At 46.7% G+C, this 26610-nt stretch overlaps 1 long non-coding RNA gene across 2 annotated transcripts in view; it reads right to left on the minus strand.

The window, feature by feature from the left end:
- The window catches only part of LOC141276385 (uncharacterized), a 104353-nt gene that overhangs the window by 63246 nt on the left and 14497 nt on the right, over positions 1–26610 (minus strand). Inside the window, exon 2 of one of the 2 annotated variants that reach the window (XR_012325881.1) lies at positions 19851–20218. This is a non-coding gene — a long non-coding RNA (uncharacterized lncRNA). Of the gene's footprint in view, positions 1–19850; positions 20219–21252; positions 21467–26610 lie in introns of those variants that run through there. The other variant, XR_012325880.1, reaches the window with a different exon arrangement.

Genomic DNA, 26610 nt, shown 5'->3' on the forward strand with positions numbered 1-26610 from the left:
AGTCATGTTTGCCAGGCCCGTGCTCTGCCCCTACAAGTGGCAGCTACCAGCTGTGGTGCTTGGACACCTCTTCAACACTAATTATAGCCACTGTAGTAACTTCTCCAGAAATCCGCACTGTCCCATCAAGATCCCTTGGGGTGGGGTGAGGGGGTGGGGACAGGCAGGCCCTTACTTCCCCAGGCCCTATCTTATCCTTTATACTTCTGCCTATTTGTCTTTCCCCCAAGGTTCCATTTTTACGTGCATTTTCACCTGGAGCTGGTTGTTAACTGCCCTCCAGTGAAGTCAGTTGGAATGTTTGCCTCCTTAAGACGGACAATTATGTTACATGAAACAAACAGGCATCCTTAGCAGCCATTTTGGAGGGAGTGGGGAGAAGTGGGTGTCAGAAAAACCCCACACTCTGCATTGGCCTCAGAGCCATTCATCAGAGGCTGACATTTCCTTCATTGCTGGCCCAGGGCCAGGGGAGTGAGTGGCTTATTTCTGTTGCATTAGAGTTTGAGTCCATATGCAAACCAGAGAGGGCTGTGTCTATAAATAAGATATTATAGTTAAATCAATATTGATTATTAGGAGTTAGTGTTATATTTAAAGCCATAAAACTGAATAAATATTATGGTAAAAGTGTCCTAAATCTCATGGGCAAAATCACTGAGCAGGGCAGAGACATGGGCTTTGGATTGATGGAGGTGTGACCCCATTTCCCTACCCCCTAAAAGGCACCGTCAGGCAGATGGCTGCCCTTGATAGCGGCGAGGGAAAGGCAAGGTGGGGATAATGGCGATGTCCTCCAGCCCGTTTCTCAGCCACATTCTTGACTTTATTCAGACCTTGTTACGTGTCACTCGGTATACACTCAGCTGATTCTCATGACTGGTGGTATTCACAATAATGACACTTGTACTCACCGAGTGTATTTTTCTAAAGCAAACTTTTTTTCTGATTTAAAGGTATTTCATGTTTATTATAGAAACAACAGAAAAGGCAAGATAAGCAAAAAGAAGAAAATAAAATCCACCCAGAATCCTACCCCCCAAAGATAATCACTGCTGGCATTTTGGCACCTACCCTTCCAGTCATTTCTCTGTGTGCGTGTGTACGTGCATGTAAATTTTTAATAGGCTTGGAATAGCCAGGCTGTTTTGCAATCTGGACAGATTACATTCTATTGTATGTATTAAAATTTATTTACTCAATCCCTTAATGCTATATATTTAGATTGTTTCCAATACTAATTCAATTACTTTTCAGTTTTGTTCATTCAGTTTATAAGTAGGACTAAAAGGTGCTTATCTTGAAGAAATAAGTTTATCTCTCCAGTTAACTATGAGGAACGAAGCCTGAGATGGGAACACAGTTCCAGTAGAACACAGGAAGTCACTGAGCTCCTGCTTGCAGTGCGGAACAGAGGCAGGAGCAGGCAGTGACTGGCCCCAGTGGACACGGAGGCCAGTAAGGCGCCCCATCAGTCTGCCACACGTCTCCTCACCTGGCAGAACCTGGAGTCCTCCTGAGATCCTGAACTGCCCCATCACAGAACTGCTCAGTCTGGAGAATTTGGGGGTGTCCTCTCCCGGTGAGCATGGGTTAGAAATAGTCATCATTGCACAGAGTCATGGCAGGAACTAATTCCCCATGTCCGCCGCCCGCTGCTTATCACCAACGATGCACCTAAGGAGAGTCATCTCCCTCATCTGTTTGACGGACTGAGAGGACAACATGATCTAAAGTCGACCAGTCACTGTCTCCCAGGACCCCGAATCTTGAGCAAGTGCCTCAAGGATCACAGGGCCATTGGAGGTTAATTTCAACAGCGGCAGAAACAGCCATGGCCCTGGCAGCTGTATCCTCTCCCATCTGCTCCTGCTGAGGACCAGTTTCTCAGCTTCCTGCTTTCTGAATCCCAGGCTTCCAGAGCCTCCTCGATTGCTGCCTTTCCCAGGCCTGGTCCCCCAGCCTCCTGTTGATTAGGTATGCCGAGTTAATTCTGATGCTCACACACAAGAATGCAAACTGAAATCGACTTCATCCCCACTCCACTCACTCATCTTTCAAGGCTCAGGTCCAATGTCACCTCCTTGCTGAAGCGTTCCCCAGGTGCCCTAAAGGTAATCACTATTGTCTTTCTGCTTCTCTTCTACAGCCCTTTGCTCATAACTTTTATAGCACTTATTTTATCCTGCCTGGTATGATAGGCAATTTTTAACATGACACAAAGCCTAGGTTGTGTCTTACACCATAACCATAGGAACTTGTTGAATGAATGAATGAATGAATGAACAACAAACATTTATATCTATGAGAATAGAAATAACACAATTTGTGTTCAATAATCAATGGATGAACCAATATTAACAGAGACACTGGGTGTTGTTCAGTATTTAGTTCAAATCAAAATTCATGAGCATTTCCATCTTTTGCGGTATAAATAGTGAAATTGTCCCGGTCGGCTGGAGACATGTGGATATTAAACTGTAGGTGTTTCCTAGTGCTTTTCACTTACATCCAGTATTAGCACTTGGCTATTGTTAGACCCAAGTATGCCTCCAGTCCCTCTGTGATTCTGTATCAGGCATCACTAACTGACCGCCTGCAGACCAACCTCCTCCTGCAGCCTTGTTTGGCCCACACTGGTAATATTTTATTTTCAGTTGATTAGTTGCCAACATTTAAAATTCAGAGGACTTCCCTGGTGGTGCAGTGATTGGGAATCTGCCTGCCAATTCAGGGGACGCGGGTTCGATCCCTGGTCTGGGAAGATCCCACGTGCCATGGAGCAACTAAGCCCGTGCGCTGCAGCTACTGAAGCCCGCCCACTCTAGGGCCTGCATGACACAACTACTGAGGCCACATGCTGCAACTACTGAAGCCCGCGCGCCTAGAGCCCGTGCTCCGCAACAAGAGAAGCCACCACAATGAGAAGCCCACACACTGCAGGGGGAATAGCCACACTCACCACAGCTAAGGAAAGCCCACACACAGCAACAAAGACCCAAAGCAGCCAAAAATAAATAAAAATTTAAAAATAAAATTCAGGAGATTACACATAAACTTTCAGACTTTTGACTTTTATTGAAAACTCAGAAGATCCAACAACACCAGTTTCCACTTCCTACATGTCAACAATCTGTTCCAAGCAGCGGCCACCCCACCTGGCTGCCCCCTACTCTCACACTTTGTATAGAATATAAACTCCCCAGAGTCCCCACAAAGCCCACTTCACTTATTACCTGCCTGGTCCCTGAAGACATCACTATTTTCAGTCTCTGTTCACAAGGTTGGTCATTAGAGGTGGAAAGATGGCTGGATAGGGGGGTTACTAAAAGGTGATGTCCTCCTGTTGAGTCAGTTTCAGTGTTATCATATCAGTCATAGTCGGGAAAAGTCATTTTTAGAAGATTCTAGAAAACTGTCCTCCTCCTTTCCGTCCCCACTTTCCCCCATGAAGGACTCGCCTGCTTCTGTGAAACTAAACCCAAGCTCCTCTTTTCTCCTTTAACCTCCAGAGGCACAAGTCTGTCCTCCCCACAGGCCAAAGAGGGGAATTCTGATACCCAGAGTCTCCAAAGTTCAAAAAGGAGCCATTTCAGGCCAGGCCTCCCATTCTGCCACATTGAGATGTAAACCACAGTCCACTGGGTACCACAGGCCTCCTCAGCCTTCAAGGCCGTGTGAAGAACATCACCCATGACCTGCCTGGATAAGACAGGGCAACAGGGATGAGGGCCAATGGCTCTCTGGCCTGATTACTCTCAGGACAAAACACAGTTGGGAGTGGGAGACTGAGCCTGCCTGGGTTCAGCCCCCTCCTCGTGGCTCAGCTCATGATCAGGGCTCACCCAGTTGGCTCAACCCCAGGTTAGGCTGCCTCCACACAAGACAAGTTTGACCCTCTGCCCTTCTCTGAGCCAGCCTTGTCAGAGCAGAGGGGTTAGAATTCTTGCCCATGGGCCTCTCTTTTCTCTGTGATGTAGGCACAGGGAGGTCAGGGGGGAGATCTTGAGGAGATATGCTTGATTCCTCTCTCTCTCCTCCCCCTCCCCCCCCACCACCACATGCAATCCATCAGCAAGTCCGATGGCTCTGCCTCCAAAACAAGTCTTGACTACATCTCTTCTGGTCCATTTCTACCACCCTCATCCCGGACACACTATTGCAATGACCTCCTAACCATCCCCCAATCTCCACATTTGACCTCACGCCACCCATTCTCAACACAGCAACAAGAGTGAGTTTTCTAAACTGTAAATCAGATCTCATTTGCTTAAAACCCTCCCCCAAGACTTCTCATAACCCTTAGAATAAATTCTCTGCCATGACCTGTAAGGCCAGTACGCTGTGGCCTTCACCTACCTTTTGAAATGCATTTCCTATTAGTCTTCCCCAAATTCATTACCCTCCAGCCTTTTTTTGTCCCTTGAATGCAGCCAGGCTTATCACCATCCCAGGGACTCCCTCTGCTTGGAATATTCACCCAGGTCTCAGCTAAAAAGTCACCTCCTAGGGGAGCCCTTCCTGAATCCCCCATCTAAAGGAGTTCACCCGTGGTCACTTTCATGCACATCACTCAGTTTTATTTTCCTGGCAGGACTAACATTATTTGAAATTTATCTCTTTTAAGTATGTGCTTTCTTGTCTATATATTTAGGGTCTCCCCCTACTAAGAATCTTTGTCCATGAGAACTAAGTGTCTGCCTTGTTTGATCCCTTTTCCCCCAGTGAGCAGCACACAGTAATATGCAATAATTGCTGTTGAATTAATTAACTAGTTAATTAACCAAGGGAGAGATGATAGGGGCATAAACTAAGGGCATTGAGAGTGAAATGGAGAGAATAAATGTGAGAGGTATTTAAGAATCACAATCAACAAGGCCAATTCTAAATAAGAGATGAGACAACAGAAGCCTCGGGCTCCAACAGCTTAGTAGGTGGTGAAATACTTCATCAATATTGGTAATTTATGGGGAGGAGCAGGTTTGGAGGAGACCATAATGATTTCAACATTGGGAAGCTGACTTCCAGTTGATGGCCCGTTGTACACACATTTTGGAGAAATGAAAGGAGATTTGGGCAGCTGGCTGAGATTTGGGGAAGACATGGATGGTAGGTAAGTGGTAGGTCATCAGAGCTGTGGTCCAACCTTGAGTCCAATAAGAGGAGGACCGAGGATGCAACCCCAGGCAATTCAAAATGTAACAGGACAGGCTTCCCTGGTGGCGCAGTGGTTGAGAGTCCGCCTGCCGATGCAGGGGACACGGGTTCGTGCCCTGGTCCGGGAGGATCCCACATGCCGCAGAGCGGCTGGGCCCGTGAGCCATGGCCGCTGAGCCTGCACGTCCGGAGCCTGTGCTCCGCAATGGGAAAGGCCACAACAGTGAGAGGCCCACATACCGCAAAAAAAAAAAAAAAAAAAAAACTCTCCAGAAAGTGGGCATAGAGGGAACCTACCTCAACATAATAAAGGCCATATATAACAAACCCACAGCAAACATCATTCTCAATCGTGAAAAACTGAAAGCATTTCCTCTAAAATCAGGAACAAGACAAGGATGTCCACTCTCACCACTATTATTCAACATAGTTTTGGAAGTCCTAGCCACGGAAATCAGAGAAGAAAAAGAAATAAAAGGAATCCAAACTGGAAAAGAAGTAAAAGTGTCACTGTTTGCAGATGACATGATACTATACATAGAAAATCCTAAAGATACCACCGGAAAACTACTAGAGCTAATCAATGAACTTGGTAAAGTTGCAGGATACAAAATTAATGCACAGAAATCTCTTGCATTCCTATACATTAATGATGAAAAATTTGAAAGAGACATTAAGGAAACACTCCCATTTACCATTGCAACAAAAAGAATAAAACACCTAGGAATAAACCTACCTAGGGAGAAAAAAGACCTGTATGCAGAAAACTATAAGACACTGATGAAAGAAATTAAAGATGATACCAACAGATGGAGAGATATACCATGTTCTTGGATTGGAAGAATCAATATTGTGAAAATGACTATACTACCCAAAGCAATCTAAAGATTCAATGCAATCCCTATCAAGTTACCAATGGCATTTTTTACAGAACTAGAAAAAAAAAATCTTAAAATTTGTATGGAGACACAAAAGACCCAGAATAGCCAGAGCAGTCTTGAGGGGAAAAAAGGGACCTGGAGGAATCAGACTCCCTGACTTCAGACTATACTACAAAGCTATAGTAATCAAGACAGTATGGTACTGGCACAAAAACAGAAACATAGATCAATGGAACAAGATAGAAAGCCCAGAGATAAATCCATGCACCTATGGTCAACTAATCTATGACAAAGGAGACAAGGATATACAATGGAGAAAAGACAGTCTTTTCAATAAGTGGTGCTGGGAAAACTGGACAGCTACATGTAAAAGAATGAAATTAGAACACTCCTTAACACCATACACAAAAATAAACTCAAAATGGATTAGAGACCTAAATGTAAGACGAGACACTATAAAACTCTTAGAGGAAAACATAGGCAGAACACTCTCTGACATAAACCACAGCAAGATCCTTTTGATCCACCTCCTACAGTAATGGAAATAAAAACAAAAATAAACAAATGGGACCTAATGAAACTTCAAAGTTTTTGCACAGCAAAGGAAACCATAAACAAGATGAAAAGACAACCCTCAGAATGTGAGAAAATAGTTGCAAACGAATCAACGGACAAAGGATTAATCTCCAAAATATATAAACAGCTCATGCAGCTCAATATTAAAAAAACAAACAACCCAATCCAAAAATGGGCAGAAGACCTAAATAGACATTTCTCTAAAGAAGACATACAGATGAGGGGCTTCCCTGGTGGTACAGTGGTTGAGAGTCCGCCTGCCGATGCAGGGGACACGGGTTCATGCCCCGGTCCGGGAAGATCCCACATGCCACGGAGTGGCTGGACCTGTGAGCCATGGCCGCTGAGCCTGCGAGTCCAGAGCCTGTGCTCTGCAACGGGAGAAGCCACAATAGTGAGAGGGCCGCGTACCGCAAAAAAAAAAAGAAGACATACAGATGGCCAAGAAACACATGAAAAACTGCTCAACATCATATCAAAACTACGAGGTTATCACCTCACACCAGTTAGAATGGACATCATCAGAAAATCTACACACAACAAATGCTGGAGAGGGTGTGGAGAAAATGGAAACCTCTTACAGTGTTGGTGGGAATGTAAATTGATACAGCCACTATGGAGAACAGTATGGAGGTTCCTTAAAAAACTAAAAATAGAATTACCATATGATCCAGCAATCCCACTACTGGACATATTCGCAGAGAAAACCATAATTTGAAAAGACACATGCACCCCAATGTTCATTGCAGCACTATTTACAATAGCCAGGTCATGGAAGCAACCTAAATGCCCATCGACAGATGAATGGATAAAGAAGATGTGGTACATATATACAATGGAATATTACTCAGCCATAAAAAGGAATGAAATTGGGTCAGTTGTAGAGACGTGGATGGATCTAGAGACTGTCCTACAGAGTGAAGTAAGTCAGAATGAGAAAAACAAATATCATATATTAACACATATATGTGGAACCCAGAAAAATGGTACAGATGAACCGCTTTGCGAGCAGAAATTGAGACACAGATGTAGAGAAGAAACCTATGGACACCAAGGGGGGAAAGCGGCAGGGGGGTGGGGGTGGGGGTGTGATGAATTGGGCGATTGGGATTGACATGTATACACTGATGTGTATAAAATTATGACTAATAAGGACCTGCTGTATAAAAAAATAAATTAAATAAAATTTTAAAATTAAAAAAGAAAATGTAACAGGGCAGACAAAGCAGAAGCAGAAAAGGATCCTAAGGAGTGTCTGGAGAGACAGGAGAAGAGCCAGGAGAGTGTTGTTAGGGAGAAACATTTCAAGGAGAAGAGAGCAGTCAATAGTTTCAAAGGCAAGAAAGATCCTGAAGATACAGACTGGAAGGTGTTGCCCTTGCAATTTGGGGATCACTAGAGGCCTCCTTAGAGCAGTTTCAGTGGCGGGCTCTGGATGGACACCAGATTGGAGGGGGTTGAGGAGTGAATGAGAGGGAAGTTCATGGAGACAGTGATGGAGTAGAAGTTCCTCCAATCAATCTGGCTTTGAATGGAAAGTCAAAGATGTGGTAATAGCCCAGGGGGACAAAGGGTCAAAGAATGATTTTTCATTGGAAAAGACGGGCCTGTACGTAGCCCAAACCTGTAATTATATGTGAGTCTATAACGTGGTTTAAATTCTCTCCCACGGGGCTGCTAATGACCATGCAAATCACTGAAGGCAGTGTGTTCTAGGTACTCAGCAATATCTTTGGTATGAATGAATGTTGAAACTGCCCAAGAAAAGAAACCCTTGAGCCAGGTACCAAATTCCTCCTCCAACATGGGAGAGTAAAAGGAACAGATGACAGTGAGAAAGAAGTAATGAGTGGTGTCATGGATAATATAACCCTAAAAGTCTTGGAGGGGTAGAGGGTGAAGTCTGCTTTAAGGGCCTTTGAATTCCCCTGCCTGGCTTTGATAAACAGAAGCTGAGCAGAACAATGCAATAATAACTACAAAAAGACACTGGAACTGTTATCCGGATTTTACCTCTAGCTTTATTATCGACTATGTGACCTCTTTTCAGGGCTCAGTTCCCCATCTGTACTTTAGGGACATTAACCTAGACCTTCTCTGAGCACGCACCACCTCTGACGCTCTCTCTCAAGCCAATCTACCTGGATTTAAATTCCAGCTCTGCTATTTTCTACCTGTGTGACCTTGGGTAAGTTACTGAACTTTTCTGTGTCTTGTTTCCTCTTATTTTTTTATATAAATTAATTTTTTTATTTTTGGCTGTGTTGGGTCTTCGTTGCTGCGCGCGGGCTTTCTCTAGTTGCGGCGAGCAGGGGCTACTCTTCGTTGTGGTGTGCGAGCTTCTCATTGCAGTGGTTTCTCTTATTGTGGAGCACGCGCTCTATGAGCGCGGGCTTCAGTAGTTGTGGCATGAGGGCTCAGTCGTTGTGGCTCATGGGCTCTAGAGCGCAGGCTCAGTAGTTGTGGTGCACAGGCTTAGTTGCTCCGCGGCATGTGGGATCTTCCCAGACCAGGGCTCAAATCCATGTCCCCTGCATTGGCAGGCGGATTCTTAACCACTGCACCACCAGGGAAGTCCCCTCATTTTTAAAAGAGGGTTAATAGTTGTCCTACGTCCTAGGGTTGTTGTGAGGATGAAATGAAGAATAATATATATAAAGTCCTTAGGTTAGTGCTGGGGACATAGAAAGCACTGTATTGCATTAGCTAACGTCATCACTATGGTAGCCACTTGGTTGAGGAGAAACCCCCAAGTGAGTGGGTGAAGCATGCTGGTCTCATCTAGAAGGGCAGGAAAGACGGGAATCTAGAACAGGCATAGGCCACCTTTTTCTGTAAAGGACCAGACAGTAAATAATTGAGGTTTTGTGGACGATCTGGTCTCTGTTACAACTACTGAACTCTACCATTGTGATGGAAAACAGCCCCAGACAACATGCAAACCAATGAGAGTGAATGTTTTCCGATAAAACTTTATTTACAAAAATAAGTAGCGGGCCCCATTTGCAGACCCCTATTCTCAAACAAGGAACCCTGGGAAAAGGGATGGTAAGTTTTCCTCTCTGGTGTGTAGAACTAAGAAATGTCATGCCTCCAGACCCAGACCAGAGGTCTGACCACTCGTGGCTATAAACTCACCAAGAAAGTAAAGCTTCCAACTCAGAACAAGCAAATAATAAACGAGTTTTGAAAATAATTAAAATTAAAAATTGATTGTCTGGGCCAGAGCAGATTTATGCAAAGGGCCCTGGCTCCATAGGGAGTGAAAGGAGGGTTTCTAAGCTCTGTGTTGAACAAGCTAAGCATTTTTTCAGATTATTCCCAGCATAATATGCCAAAGGGAATAGGCTCCATTTATTATTTCCTTAAAAAATCAATGGGCTGAAACATTCCCTCTAGACCTATAATATTTATTTCAATGTTCTGTCAATAAATATAACAAGGTTAGCTTTCTATCAGTTTAGTTGGAAGAATCATTTGAGGGAAGTTCTATTTGTTAAGCTCGATTACAGAAAGCAATCAATAGGGGAAAATTCCCTGGTCACTACAGGGAAGAAATATAGAGCTCAGAGGAGCCATCCCAGGAAGGAGATTGATGCCACCGCCCCATCCTTCCCTCCTTCCCCCAGAAGTAGGAGATGTGGGTGCAACATTGAATGACGGAGTGTCCCCATCTGGTGCTGACAGAGAAATGGAGGCCCAGAGAGAGAAAAGGAATTATTCAGAGTCCTAGAGTACCAGAATCCAAACTAAAATCTAGCTATGCTGATCTCAGATTTCCCCCAGATCCTGAGTTGTTCAGTTGACTCAGGTTGGACAGTGGGATACAGAGACCCACACAGAAAGGATTTTTTTCTTTCATTTGAACTCAGCTTCGTTGAACAGAGCTTTTCAAAAGACAGATGAAGGTAGGAGGTCTCAGAAGGGTATTGAAAGAACAGAATAGAAATATGCCATCTATGAATTGGGGATTCCTAGGGACTTGGAGATTTGGGGGAGATGTCTCACCATTTTACCCTCACCCTCCAACACACACACACATGCGCACACATATATGCATCCCTGGCTGAATTGTCCAGTACGTCCTGCCTCCTAGAAATTGAGTCTCACCTTTTGGCATTGCTGCTGGAATGGGCTGGATGGACTCACACAACTATGCCTAAGTCTTCCATGAAATGAGTCACAGGAGACACGGATTCTGGGGTCAGAAGACTTGATGAGTTGACTTAGCCTCACCGTACTCTTGGCTGAGCAAAGTCATTTCACCTCTCCAATGTCCTCTTTCCCAAGTATAAAATGGGAGTAATAACGACACCTTACTCATAAGTAAGAATATAAGGAATGTATGCTATTGCAATACAGATAAAAATGATTAGTAGTATTATTGATTGTTGAATTATTATTAATAGCATTTATTGGATGCTTTTTGTATGCCACACATTGAACTGATATACTTTTTATCACATTTAATTTTCACAACACTATAAGGAAGATGACATGAATATCTCCATGTTACAAGTATGGAAAATAAGGCTTGGAGGTTAAATAACTTGCCCAAGGTCACAAAGCTAGGAAATGGTGGGATGAAGACTTGAACTCAAGTTATCCAACTCCAAAGCCTAACTTATAACTTCTATAATCAGGATACAGTAGATCCTGATCCAGAAGGAGAAAGTTGCCTTCTTTACCCCACCTCATCTCACAGTCACCGTCTCATTCAGAAAAGCTGGGTCCTAGGATGCATGTGGGTCTTCATTTCCCATTCCTAGGTCTTCACGGCCTTGACTATCCAAATAAAGCTTCAGTGAGTCAAGTGCTTAGTGGAGACTGTCCAAAGCCATGCTCCATCAGTAAGAGGTCTTGGACTTTAGCTAACTAGTCCCTCACTTAGACTAAATTATCCCAAACTGAAAGTAACAACAACTGGCCTATCACTGAGGTTGGGTGTTGCTGGAGGAATTTGGGGAGAAAAACTTAACTAATGTGTTTGTTTGAACAAATATTTATTGAGTTCCTAACATGTCAGGCATTATTTTAGACACTAGAAATACAAATATATTCAACAGACTGCTCAACATTACTATTTTGGTGTTCCTCAGCATATCTAAAACTGAATTCAATACCTCACCAACCAGTTACCCAGGCCAGAAACCTAGGAATCATCAGACTCTGCTCCACCTCTCACCTGGCCCAGCATACCCTGACTGCCCCGAGTCCATATACAGTCACATTACTTTGACCACTTGAAGCCCCCCATTTCTTGATGGCAAGAAATCCAGTCTTTCAAAGAGTTATCTTCCGGGCTTCCCTGGTGGTGCAGTGGTTGAGAGTCCGCCTGCCGATGCAGGGGACACGGGTTCGTGCCCCGGTCCGGGAAGTTCCCACATGCCGCGGAGCAGCTGGGCCCGTGAGCCATGGCCGCTGAGCCTGCGCGTCCAGAGCCTGTGCTCCACAACGGGAGAGGCCGCAACAGTGAGAGGCCTGCGTACCGCAAAAAAAAAAAAAAGAGAGAGAGAGAAAACGGAAAAGGAAGAAAGAGGAGGAGAGATAAGAGGACCGTTTGTAAAAGATGCGACTGTGCTATCTGTATCCCACAAATTATCCACCCTGGAGACTTCAGAAGACATCTTCTGTTTTGTCAGAGTCAAGGCCAAGAAGTAGTAGCCTGTCTGAGAAAGTATTCAATACCTGGAATCTCGAAGATTGATTCTGGCCTTGACTCGGCCACCCATTGACCCTTAGTCTTGTCAACTTGCTGGGTCTTGGTTTTGGCACCTGGAGGTTAACTCCTATTTCTCAGGCCACACAAGAATGACAGCAAACAATAGCCCAAAAGAGCAAGAAATGGATGTGCCATCACTGGCATCAATGTCACTGCCACTGCGGCTATCACTGCACCACTATCAGCACCATTCAATCTTTCATGCACCAAATATCTATTGCGTGGTCTGGGATAAAAGCGTAACAAGGAAGTCAGAGCCCCTGCTCTCCTGGAGCTTACGTTCTAGTGGAAGAAGCAATTTGGCAACACATAATCAAATAGTGTATAATGATAAACTGACATAAATATTCTGAAGGAAAGCAAACCACTGTATGAGAGCAAATAAAGAATGAATTGGCTTAACTGCTCCTCTGAGAAATGCAAATCAAAACTACAATGAGGTATCACCTCACACCTGTCAGAATGGCCATCATCAAAATATCTACAAACAATAAATGTTGGAGAGGGTGTGGAGAAAAGGGAAACCTCTTGCACTGTTGGTGGGAATGTAAATTGATACAGCCACTGTGGAGAACAGTGTGGAGGTTCCTTAAAAAACTAAAAATAGAACTACCATATGATCCAGCAATCCCACTACTGGGCATATACCCAGAGAAAACCATAATTCAAAAAGAGTCATGTAGGGCTTCCCTGGTGGCGCAGTGGTTGAGAGGCCGCCTGCCGATGCAGGGGACGCGGGTTCGTGCCCCGGTCCGGAAAGATCCCACATGCCGCGGAGCGGCTAGGCCCGTGGGCCATGACCGCTGAGCCTGCGCGTCCGGAGCCTGTGCTCTTCAATGGAAGAGGCCACAACAGTGAGAGGCCCGAGTACAGAAAAAAAAAAAAAAAAAGAGTCATGTACCACAATGTTCATTGCAGCTCTATTTACAATAGGCAGGACATGGAAGCAACCTAAGTGTCCATCAACAGATGAATGGATAAAGAAGATGTGGCACATATATACCATGGAATATTACTCAGCCATAAAACGAAACGAAATTGAGATATCTGTAGTGAGGTGGATGGACCTAGAGTCTGTCATACAGAGTGAAGTCAGAAAGAGAAAAACAAATACCGTATGCTAACACATATATATGGAACCTAAGGAAAAAAAAAAAAAAAAGGTCATGAAGAACCTAGGGTCAAGACGGGAATAAAGACACAGACCTACTAGAGAATGGACTTGAGGATATGGGGAGGGGGAAGGGTAAGCTGTGACAAAGTGAGAGAGTGGCGTGGACATATATACACTACCAAACGTAAAATAGATAGCTAGTGGGAAGCAGCCGCATAGCACAGGGAGATCAGCTCGGTGGTTTGTGACCACCTAGAGGGGTGGGATAGGGAGGGTGGGAGGGAAGGAGACGCAAGAGGGAAGAGATATGGGAACATATGTATATGTATAACTGATTCACTTTGTTATAAAGCAGAAACTAACACACCATTGTAAAGCAATTATACTCCAATAAAGATGTTTAAAAATAAAAAAGAAGAAGATGTGGTATACATATATACAATGGAATACTACTCAGCCATAAAAAAAGAATGAAATGATGCTATTTGCAGCTACATGGATGGATCTAGAGATTATCATGCTAAGCAAAGTAAGTGAAAGACAAATACCATACGATATCACTTATATGTGGAATCTAATATATGACACAAATGAACTTATTTACGAAAAAGAAACAGACTCACAGACATAAAGAACAGATTTATGGTTGCCAAGGGGATGGTGGGGATGGGGGAGCGTTGGATTGGGAGTTTGGGATTAGCAGATGCAAACTATTATATATAGAATGGATAAACAACAAGGTCCTACCGTATAGCACAGGGAACTGTATTCAGTACCCTGTAATAAACCTTAATGGAAAAGAATATGAAAAAAATATATATGTATAACTGAATCACTTTACTGTATACCAGACACTAACACAACATTGTAAATTAACTATACTTCAATTTAAAAAATGCTTCTCTGAAGACATAACACTTGAACTGACATCTGAAACACAAGCGGGAGTGAACCAGACAAAAAAGAGAGGGTGGAGGAAGAACATTTCAAGCAGATGGTAGAGCAGGTGCCAAGGTTCTGTGATGGGGGGAGAGAGAGATGAAAGTGTTGGTGGAAGTGAAAGGCCAGCATGGAGGGATCACAGAGGCCAAGGGGGAGGCTGTCATGAAATGAGGCTGGAGAGGCAGGCAAGGGCCAGGTCCTGTGGGCCTTAAGACCTCATTCAAGATTTGGGGAAGACTTATAGGAGGCCAGTGAAGGAGGAATTTGGTGTTTGGAAGAGATCACTTTGGCCGCACTGTAGGTAATGGACCGGAAGCGGCAAGAGGAGAAGCAAAAAGACAAGTGAGGAACCCTTCCCAGGCACAAGCCGATGGAGGCTTAGACCATGGGTGTAAAATCAACAGGATTTGGGTGATGGGTGGATGATGGGCTGAGAGCAGCTGTTGCTGACATCTTGTGCTCTCAGCATCTCATGAAATTTGCAAGGTTCTTTTGGTTTTGCACAACGGAATCTCATCTCACAAAGGGGTTAGATTTTGAAGTCTGTGCATAAGATAAGAATTGCGTAGTCAAAAGTCCCTTTGAAAAACTCTTAAACCACTCATAAAGTCCAGCATCTATGGGTTTGTTTACAGAACGATGAACAAGAATTTTTAGGCACACCAAAGTTAGAGAGACATTGAACTAGAATAAAGAAAGCCACAGAAGGAAAGCCCATATGCAAATGTCTGGGCATTCAAATCACTCTGCCTTGAAGACAACTATTCAAAGACTTAGCAGTGAATGAGGTGATGGGATGGGGTGGGGGGGAGAGGGAGAATATATATATGGAGAGGAGAAAGGGGTAGGAATCTTTAAAATGCTCCCACTTTCCTGAATATTTATTCCATTCAATTTTAATATGAAGCCTTTATAACTCTAACACATTCCTTAGAATTCATTAGAATTCGTTTCTTATGTTAGGTGGCCTGTGTTTAGGATCTCCGCTCCAACAACTATTCCTCTTTCCCTGACAGTGAGTTCTTTCCAAAGAGCCCTGCCCCCATCTCACTCCAGATCTACCTGAAATAAGGTAGATCTAAGATGAGCTCAGCTAGCTTGGGTCAAGCCAGGACCCTGTATCAGTCAGGCTACAAGGTCATGCTACCGTGACAAACAACCCCTTCATGGTAGTGGCTTCACACAACAAAGGCGATTTCTTACTCTTGCACATCATGGGTCAGCTGGGGCTCTGCTCATGGCTCCTTACCCGACTGAAGGGAGCGGACACCAATTCCAACATTGCCAGTCACCGAGGCAGAAGGAAAGAACTCTGGAGAGAGCTCCACACAGCAATTAAATGCCCAGACATGGCATGAGTCACTTCCACTCACAACCCATGGGCCAAAATTAATCACCAGGCTGCACCCAACCACAAGAGGGCCAAGAAGTACAATCCTTCCATGTGTTCAGCAGGTACGTAGCCGAAATATTTGACAAACAACACTAATGACTTCCACATGCTGTAAACGTACAATGACAAGAAAGAGGAGAGACGAGCCTTAATTATTAAGTCTGTGTTTGGATCCTGGGCCCTGTGCAACTATGTGGATGAATAAAATGTGCCCCACTCGTGCCCCAGGGGGCAGAGTCTGTGCCCAGAAATAGACTCCCAGACACATTTGGATCTGCTGTCTTGGAAATTAAAGAGATGTTCCAATAGAGGCAGCTGACAGCCTAAGGTTTGGCTCGACTACCTCTCTACCCCTTCCCCAGGCTCTATGGGGACCAAACACAGCCTGAGTGAGCTCACTCTGTCACCAAAAATCTCTGACATCTCCTGGAAGTGCCCCGGCTAGGAATAGTGAATCCCTGCCCTCAAGGAGCTCCCAGCATAATGACTGTTATATGTTGTGGTTGATAGTTTCCAAATATGGTCATTGACTATTCCCTTTCATCCCTAGACACAAATGATGCTCTTCCCATCAACAGGTGGAAACTATTTCCCTTCCCCTTGAATCAGGCCAGCCTGGTGGTGACTTGCTTTGACCAGTAGAATGCAGCAGAAATGAGGTTCTCAGCCTTCCAAACCCAGGTCTTAAGAGGAATGGTCACTTCCAGGTCTTCCCCCCTTGAAGTCCAGCTGCCATATTATAAGGAAGCCAAAGCTAGACTACTAAATGATTAGAGGCCAGAAGGAGAGAGGCCCTGGAGGATAAGTGGGGCTCCCAGCTGAGTGCAGCCACACAAGTGACCTAAACTTCACCAGATGGAGCTGAACTGCCCAGTCGAGGCCAGTCATGAGGAAAAAAGTCAATTATTATTTGTAGCCACTAAATCCTGGGTTGGTTTGTTACACAGCAGTGGGTAAGTGAAAAACACACAGTATCAGAAGTATATGCATGGTCCTAAAGGAGCCCAGAGAAAGAGGATCTCAGATTACCCTAAGAGGTATTTTAGATTGGGTTCTCTGGGAACAGACTTAGAAGTAATGTTGCAAGAGGTTTATGGGGGTGGAAGAAGCAGAGGAGAGCTCTGGAGCAATAAACCTATAAATAAGTACAGAAGCTAGCAATTGACCAGCAACGGTGGTTGCATCTTTTTACCCCCCTCCTCAGTCAGCATTGGCTGGGGGCTGGCCCTGGCAGGGGGCATAACCTTAGGCAAGGTACCTTCTGTAACTGAGAAGCGTTCCCATGGAAGGAAACAGCTGTAAGCTCTCAGAGCCAGTGTTCTCAGTAGCTGAGGACAGAGGTGCCAGGCCTGAAGAGGGGAGCTGGGAGGCACACACAGTGTCTTCCAAAGGAGGTGATCCAGTGGCACTTGAAGGGGGACAGGAAGGTGCCCAGTGACGTGAGGAAAAGGAGAGAGTTTCCAGGCAAAGGAAACAGCAAAGCCAAAGGCTCAGAGGTGGTAGCCTTCGTGGCAGGTACAAAAAGAAAAATACATAAAAGAGGAGGTAAGAGATGAAGCAACACTGAGCCCCAAAATGTGGACTTCATCCAGAGGCAATGAAGAGCTGCTGAAGAGTTCTAAGCATGGCAGAGACGGGATGAGATGTGTTTTAGAAAGATTCCTCTGTTGGCAACATGGAAGGTGGACCGGCAGAGTAGAGACTCGAGGCAGAGGGACTGCCAGTGACGCAGGAGAGAAATGAAGTTTAACACCTGGCTCCTGCTGGTGTAGCCTGGCCCAGTCCTGAAGTGACTCCTTCCCTTAGCAGGTGCGTTCTGTTGGGTTGCCAGAAGGGGAGGGGGAGTAGAACTTGAGGGTAAGGGGCAGGATGTTACATGATGCTTGGCTTTTTGCAAGGTAGAAGCCTCTGCAACCTCTTCAAGCATGGGGAGCTCTAGCCTCAAGTGGGAAAGCAAAGGACACTCGGCTGCCTCAGAGGGCTCAGCGTGACCTGGCATTTGGAGGCATTCAGGTTCATCAGCCCAGATGTCCCTGTCCCAACTGTTAGAGCCCTACTCCTTCCCAATCAAATATTGCCCTGACCAATCAAGGCATAGCCAACTTGCTATGTTGAGAATTCAATTTTCTCTGGAAATCTGCTACTCTCGTAATTAAACCCTGGGCCAAACTTCAGTTTTTTCTGCCCTCCAGCTGCAGAAGAAAGTCTGTTTATCTATGGCAAGCAGGCCCTCTGGCTTTTACACTTTACCTCAAATTGGTGATGAAACACCCTCAGCCTTCATTGTCTTTTTCCAATGCACTGATAGCCCCCAGCAACAATCGTCTAATTCCGTATTCTTTATCATTACGATTTCCTCTGAGCCTCTCCAGTGTCCGTGATACTACTCCTATCAGTGCGTTCCCTTCCAACAGTGCCCGTCCCAGTTCACCACTGGGAAAAGTGTGAACAATTGCACTGCTGGAGCATGTCAGGGGCTTATTAGGACTTCTGCCTACCACCAGCGATGGGGTTCTCATTACCAACTGGCCAGTGGGTGATACAACTCCAAACTCCCGCTTTAGAGTCTGTTTCTTAGGAACCACTCCTAGCACCAACTGTAGTAGGAGGTCAGGTTCCCTAGAAACAGATCGAAGATGGAGATGTGCATGCGGGGGTTGGCGGGGGGTAGGGGGCTTCTTGGGCAGTGATCTCAGCACCTACATCTATATCTGTGAAAGAGGAAGGGCAGCAGGACTGGGCAGAGGAAGAAGATGAACTCTGATGCACTTGCAACAAAGGCCTCAGTCAAATCCACGGAAATCTCTAGAGCAGGTATAACCCTATAGAGATGCCCCCAAATGAGGCAAAAACCATCATTCGGTTATTGAATTCGAACTGCCTCCAGGGAGGGGAGTAACCTTGGGAGAGACCATTCCCTTGGACCAAAGACAATTCTTGGGGAGAGACTTAGCGGAATGCTCTTGGCCACCAACGCTCCCATTGACTGGGAGGGTGACTACCTCAGTCCCAAGGGGGCAGTGCCTGGGGCCATTCCCCAGTACCCACAACACCCAGAGCGTGATCTCAGGCAACACAAGTTGGAGAGTGGTGATCAGTATCAGTTGTTGCTGAGATCAAGGAGGTCCACTGGATTTGACCACAAGGTCACTGGAGACTGGGAAGCAAGGCCATTCAGGAGAGCAAAGAGGGAGGAGCCCATGCAGGAGGCAAAGAGTGAGCGGAAGGTGGGTAAGGGGAGATAATTGTTTTGACCTCTCCAGACGCCGCGAATGCCTGGCTTCCTATGTGGGCCTAATAACTGGGACGAATGATCCTTTAGGAACGGACGTCTTTGAGCACGGCCTGCATATCTCCATACAAACATTATACAGACACATATGCACACTCAGTTACACACTGAGATTTCCAGAGGTGGGGATTCCAGCCATCAGCTTATGAGCAGATCTCTACCCTCATTCGCCGAAAACTGAGCTCTGAATACCAGACTTGCAGAAACAGAACCCACCTCTCCTCGTATACCTGGAAGGTCAAGCTACCCCCACTGGGGTTTCAGCTTTGTCTTTAAGTCTGATCTGAATCCTGGCAGCAACCCAGAGCAGGAAGATTCCAAGGCACGAACAGCATCATCAACAGCATTTACTGATTACCAACTTTGTCCCAGGTACCTGCTAAGTGCTCTACAAGCATTAGCTCATTTCATCCTCTCCAAACCCTGTGAGGTGGGCATTTCTATTATCCCATTTCACGGATGGAGAATCAGAGGCTCCAAGAAGTTAGACAACTTGCCCATGGTCGCAACACCTCGTTGACAGCAGAACTGCGATTGTGATTCCAATAAGGTTGGAAACTCACTGTCCTTGGGACAAGCAGAACATGGAGAATGGGCAGGCTCATTCACTCATTCAGCAAATATTTAGGAAGAGCCTACTGTGGGCCAAACTGTTCAAAGCACTTAGGAAACTTCAGGGAGCTATGCCCACAGAGAGCCCTTCCCTTCCCTGGTCCTCATTTTCTAGCAGGAGAGATAGACATAGACACTAACTATAGTACAATTACACTTACTCGTTTGGGTATGTTGAAAGGTGAGCTGCAGTATGGCTCCCAGCTCTCCCACATCTGAACTGAGGCAGTCACTTCTCCAGCTGCCAGGAGTACTGGTAGCCCCTGGCAGTCAGCTGAGTCCCTCTCCTCCAGGACGGCCCTTAGAGAAGGTAGCTCTGTTCCCTTCAAAGTGACTCCCCAGGGCTTCCCTGGTGGCGCAGTGGTTGGGAGTCCGCCTGCCGATGCAGGGGACGCGGGTTCGTGCCCCGGTCCGGGAGGATCCCGCGTGCCGCGGAGCGGCTGGTCCCGTGAGCCATGGCCGCTGAGCCTGCGCGTCTGGAGCCTGTGCTCCGCAACGGGAGAGGCCACAACAGTGAGAGGCCCACGTACTGAAAAAAAAAAAAAAAAAAAGTGACTCCCCACATCCAACATCTGGTCCATAAGTGGTCATAAAGGCCCCTATGCCCTTGCCCCAATGCTGAGCAACTCTGAGTGTCATCCCAGCTCCACATGGGATCAGTTGGGGTCTTTGCGACAATCTAGCTTTTCGCTCTGCCCAGTTCTGCTTCCTTCCTCCCCAAAGGTATTGATCTGAGAACTCCTCCAAGAAACATCCTGCAAGCAAAATGATATGAGAGTCTGTTTCCTGGTGCACCCAACCTGCGACAGAAAGTCTACATTCTGTGGGGGGAAAAGGAAAACCAGAGTGGAATAAGGGCCTTTGGGAGGGTAGGGGCTGATGGGGCAGCAGATAGGGGCATTAAATATAATAGTCAAGGTGATCTCATGAAGAAGTGATAAATGAGCAAAGACTTGAAGAAGGAAAGGGGGTTATCCAAGCAGAGATGTGGAAGGAAAGCATTCTAGGAGGAGAGGGAACAGCAGAGACCCAAAGGAAAGAGCACAGCCAGGAGGCCAGTGTGGCTGGAGTGACAGGAAGGAGGGAAAGTAGGAGAAGACAGGACGGGCTGGGGAAGGGGAGAGGTCCCAGGGAGACTTGCAGCCACTGCAAGGTCCTCAACCGTTTCTCTGAAAGGAGTAGAGAACTGCATGAAACTTCTGACTGGAAACTTCCTCTGGGGGACTTCCCTGGTGGTCCAGTGGTTAAAACTTCACCTTCCGATGCAGGGGGTGCGGGGTTGATCCCTGGTTGGGGAGCTAAGATCCCATGTGCCTCAAGGCCAAAAGAACCAAAACACAAAAAACCGGAAGCAATATTGTAACGAATTCAATAAAGACTTTAAAAACGGTCCACATCAAAAAAAATCTTTAAAAAAAAAAATGAAAGGAACTTCCTCTGGTTGCCATGGACAGGCAAAAGCAAGCCAACCTATTTGGAGGTCTTTGCAGTAAACCAAGTGTTACCGAGTCCAAGCTCGTACTGCTCACCCCACGACAGGCCAATAAATTGAGAGACCAGGAGTTGGGGCAAGAAATAGCGACTTTATTCAGAAAGCCAACAGACCAAGAAGATGGTGGACTAACATCCCAAAGAAACATCTTCCCTGAGTTAGAATTCAGGCTTCTTTTCTGCTAAAAGGAAAGGGGGTGTGTCTGGTTGTTGCAAACTTCTTAGCTCAGGAATCCTTTGTTCTTACAGCTGTTCACAGGTGGTCTGGCCACAAAGTTCCTGTAAACTTCCAACAAAACAAATGTTATTCTCTTCTGCAACTTTTTATCTCTACGTGAATGGAGAAGTATTGCACCTTTAAAGGTCAGAGCCTTGAGAACGGGCTGTCATGTGTATTTCAGGCTATAGACAATGGTTCTTTTACAAGAGGTGCAGAGCCAGCATGACTAAGCACAGGCAGCAGAGCATAAAGGGTAAAGCTAAAGGAATAGGTCCAATATGGAGTCAGGTTGGCTCTTCTCTGTTACACAAGTAGAGGTCTTAGCAGAGGCAGTGAAGGTGGTGAGAAGTGGTCAGATTAGGAATGTATTTCTAAAATCCAGCCAGCTGAATTTGCTGATGGACTGGATGTAGGAAATGAAAGAAAGAGAGGAGTCCAGGAGGATGCCAAGGTGTTTGTGATATTGTGATTTATAATAAACACATAGTTTGTATTTATTATAATAATGGTACCCATTCCTGGCACAGAGTTCCTAAAACCCTTGGCATTTCCTAAGTGCTGAGAGCAATGAAGGTGTCCTTTGTTATGTCAATGAGGTGACTTTTGGAAAACCCTTAGGTAGGATGGAGGCTACCAACCACGTGATTTAAAGGGTTGGAACTTTCGATTCCAGTCCCCCCACACCCTCCCCCTTCACCTAGAGGAAGGGGAGAGGGGCTGGAGATTGAGTTCAACCACCAATGGCCAGTGATTTAATCAATCATGCTTATGTAAAACCCGAAAGGACGGGGTCCAGAGAGCTTCCCAGTTAGCGAACACTTGGAGGTACTAGGAGAGTGGTGCACAGAGAGAGCATGAAAGCCCTTTCCCCATACCTTGCCCCGTGCATCTCTCGCATCTGGTCGTTCCTGAGTTATATCCCTTCACAGTAAACTGGTAACCTAGTAAGTAAACTGGTTTCCTGAGTTCTGTAAGCCTCCCTAGCAAATTATTCGAACACAAGGAGGAGGTTGTGGGAACTTCTGATTTAGAATTGATGGGTCAGAAGCACAGGTAACAACCTGGACTAATGATTGACATCTGAAGTGGAGGCGGTCTTATGGGACTGAGCCCTTAACCTGCGGATCTGGTGCCGTCTCCCAGCAGACAGCGTCAGAAGTGGGTTGAATTGTAGGACACCCAGCTGGTAACAGAGAATTGCTTGGTGGTGTGGGGAAAAAAAAAAAAAAAACACCTACACATTATAATTGGTGTCAGAATCAGAGTGTTTCATCCTGAGCAGTGGAAGGAAGGATTTGTCAAGAGCTGAGGTGGTTAAGACTGCAGTTGAGGAAAGTTTGGGGGAGACCGGGAGTTCCACTTTGGACATGCTGAGTTTGAAATTTACAGAGGAACAACCTTGGGACCGAGTAGCCAGCTGAGCTCCGTGACACAGTACAATCCAAGTGGGTGTGAGATGGGGCTCAGGGACACAATGGAAGTGGGTGACACAGGGGGCTCTGTGGCACAAGGGCCTGACTCTAGGGTCCTGTCACCTGACATTCCAAGATCCATTCCAAGCTCCTATGACAGCCTGATCTGTGAATGACAAACAGAGAAGCCTCCATGTGACAATAAAGAGTCAAACTGTGTGCCCGTGTGGGGCTGAGCTGAGAGTGTATTTGGAGCTAAGAGCAGGGGGGGTCAGTGCAAATAGAGTATGTCCTTGTGTATGGAGGTGGTGGTGTGGGTATGCATGAGTGCTTGTCTGTGCGTGCTCTTGTAAGCGTGTGAATGTGTGTGCATGCGTCTATGAATACTGTATGTATGTGCTCGCTCCTCTGTGTTTGTGTGTGTGTAGGCTTCTTTGATTCTGTGTGTGCGCATGCTCCTGGGAGTGCGTGTACGTGGGTGTCACAGTGCCTCTGGCAGCTGGGCGCACACAGATGTGAGTGAGGAGATGATGCCAGCTCGGGGCCTGACACACCATAGATGCCTATAGTTGCAAAATGCACGGAGTAAACAAATAGCTGCTATCAGCCTTCGGAAAGGAGCACTTGGGTCGCCTGGAGAGTTGAGGTAGAATTCCCCCCTCAGCCACCCTGAGCCACATGGATCCCTCCGAACCCTGCACTGACCAGTCCAGGACATGGAGGTCCCCATGGCTTTCCTGGTCCATTCCCTCCTGCTCCCCTGGGCTGCTCTCAGGCTGGGCTGGGGAAACTGCAGACACAGCTCCTGGGAGGGAGGCTGGTTAACTCTCCATTTGCCATTAAACATAATCAGGAAGAAATCTATGTGGAGCCCGCTGCTCTGGCCGATAAGTGATTCCCTAGAACAACAGATAAAAGCCTGGCACTAAAGTGCAGCCAGAAATGATGTGTAATTGGGATGAAAGAATCCTTAAATCTGTGTGCAGCTTTTAACTTAGAAGGCTTCAATTACAATTAATAGTTCCCTTGAAGAAGGCAGGAGGGGTGATAGAGGAATTCGAAGGCCTGAGCTCAGAGCCCTGGGCTCTATTCCCAGCTGTTTAGGGGGTGCTGGGGGTGGGATGTAAGGAGGGAGGAAAAAGCTGGGGGTGGGAGGAGAGGCTTTGCAGCATCTAAGGCCCCCTGCTGAGTTACAGCCCTTACAATTTCCAAATGCACCAGTTCCCAAACAAGTTCAGTCGAACTCCTGGACCTTTGCCCAGCCTCATGCCCTCCCTGGAATGTTGCTAATGGCAACAATTATCGTGCCCATTTTGCAGACAGGAAATGAAGGTGATACACCTGCCCTAAGGCTCTGGAGTGCAGCTAATTCATCTGCATCTCCAGAATGAGAAGGGGTCTGAGAGAGCATCCCTCCTTATGGTTCACTGGGGGCACAGACATTCAAAGATGGGAAGGCTTTTGGAGGATATCACACACGGCAACAGTGTGGAGTTAGCCTCAGAACCCCTGCCTCCTAACGCCAGTGGCCATTCCTTCCTTTGCACCCCTGGCCAATAAGCCCAGAGCTCTCCAAGGACAGCACGGTTCTCTGGCACCAGCCACACAGCCCCGTCCTTCCCAGCCTGCTCCCTGGGGTGAGGACTGAGGCCTGACCATGCCTACCTGAGGAAAGCTGGCAGTCTGCCCCCATGCCTGGGTCTGCTTCCTCCATCTGTGCTTTTCTGGGTCTGGGCTGCCTGCCTTCACCCCAGCACACAGACGTGCCAGCTCTCCCTCTACCGGAGACTTCCAGCTTCCTGCTCCAGTGTCATGCCTGGGGCTCTCCCTCTGGGGTCCTGCCCTAAGGGCAAAACCGCTGGCAGCAGGCTGTGGACAGGTGGCAGCTAGGTGCAAATCAGAATCGTGAAGCCGTCTGGCTGTCCTCCAGGAATGAGGGTTTGGGCTCTCAGATGACACAAACAGACAGTCAGAGGGAGCCTTGTGGGCTGCCTGGACATTCCTAGTGCTGGCTGAGCGGCCACTCCACAGACTCCTGTGTTGACGGGAAATCCAAAGCTCCCTCCCAGGAGTTCATGGGTGGCTGGGTGCCCAATCCCACGTTTCATGGCTTTGGAATATATTCTCCAGGCTGGCCTGCATCAGTCCCCCTCCATCTCTCCAGAGCAAGTGCAGCTGCCTGCTCCTGGCCCTTCAAAGCTGGGCAAGTTCCACAAATGGCTTTTTTTCTAAGCCTGACAAATTGTGTAAGCACGTGCGTGCACACGTGGGTATGTGTGTCAAGCATGGTGCGTACATCTGTGTGCATGGGGGAGCTCGTGTACTCCTGTCTCTGCACAAGTGGGCCCACAAGCACGTACTTGTGTGCATATGTGTATATTTTGTGTGTGTGTGTGTTTCGTGCATGCATCGTTTTAAAAGAACGCAGCAGAATCCGCTCGGGGCCCTGTGTAGCTGAGCCTTATTTATAGCTCTCCTCTGTCTGGTTCGTTTCCTCTAACTTCCCTGCAGAATGATATGAATGAAAATGACACTATTGACTATCTCGGTAACCATAAAAGACCTTATAGAAATAAGATTTTTATCGTTTGTGGACTGGGAGAATCAAAAGACTAAGAGTTATGGACTTGGAGGATAGGAGAGAATCAAGCTGAGGCAGCAGGAGAGGTCCCCACAGTGGATCGTCTGTGGGATTTTTAAAACAAACTCATATAAATAAAGTGATTGTCTTGAAAGAGTTATGAGAGCCCTGAAGCTGGTGGGCAATATCTCTGTGGCCTCTGTAAAGGCGGGAGAGTGGGCATGCCATCTGCCTAGGAGGAAACTGTTGCTTTTTCTGAGTTCCTGGCCCTGACCTCCCAAGAGAGGCGAAGGAGGCTGCCCCAGGGCCGATGCTACCTTTTCTCTCCTGGAGAGTGACAGTATTTGGCAGCCCTGGGAGAAAAGCCCCGGGGCTGGCCACCCACTAGCTAGTGTGGGTCTGTAAAACCCTACGGGGATTGAGCCCACAGATTCTGGGTCAGCAGCCCCTCCAAGCTTGGATGGAAACCCCTCCCCAAAGAAGGCTGAGCGTCCAATCCCTGCGCAGTGACTCCCCCAGACCCTTCCTGGGAAGCACATCATCACCACCAAAGACAACCCTGCAGAGAGAGCCCCTGCATCTCCCAAGCAGGGCCTGAGCTCATCCATTCTAGCAAAATCCAAATCCAGTTCCCCAAATCTTTACCAATGACCACTTTGCATGTGTGGCTTCAGAGATTAACAAGACTCCATCCTGCCCTCAAGGAGCTCCCTATCTGGTTGGGAGTATGGAGAGGGGAAGTGTGGACGGGAAGTGTGGACGGGAAGTGTGGACATGCCTGCGCAGGTACACAGGTATGCAGGTACAGACAGAGAGCCATGTTGAAACTTGGTGATGAAACTCCTGAGTTTATTCATCCCAACAAACTAGGTGTTGGACCCTGGGCACAGAGAGCTAAAGCAGACTCAGTTCCAGCCCTCGAAGAGAAGTTCATGCCCAGTGGGGAGAGGGACACAGACAATCATAGTACAGATGTTAAGGGCTGAATGTGCAAACTGCCCAGGGAGCATGGATTACCTTTGCTTAGGGGATCAGGGAAGGCTTCTCAGAAGCGGGGACATTTCTGCTGAGACTGGAAGGACAGGGAGATGTTCATTAAAGATGAGGAAGGGGCTTCCCTGGTGGCGCAGTGGTTGAGAGTCCGCCTGCCGATGCAGGGGACGCAGGTTCGTGCCCTAGTCCGGGAAGATCCCACATGCCGCGGAGCAGCTGGGCCC

This window comes from Tursiops truncatus, chromosome 1, assembly GCF_011762595.2.
Source record: "Tursiops truncatus isolate mTurTru1 chromosome 1, mTurTru1.mat.Y, whole genome shotgun sequence".
In the NCBI taxonomy this organism is placed as follows: Eukaryota; Metazoa; Chordata; class Mammalia; order Artiodactyla; family Delphinidae; genus Tursiops; species Tursiops truncatus.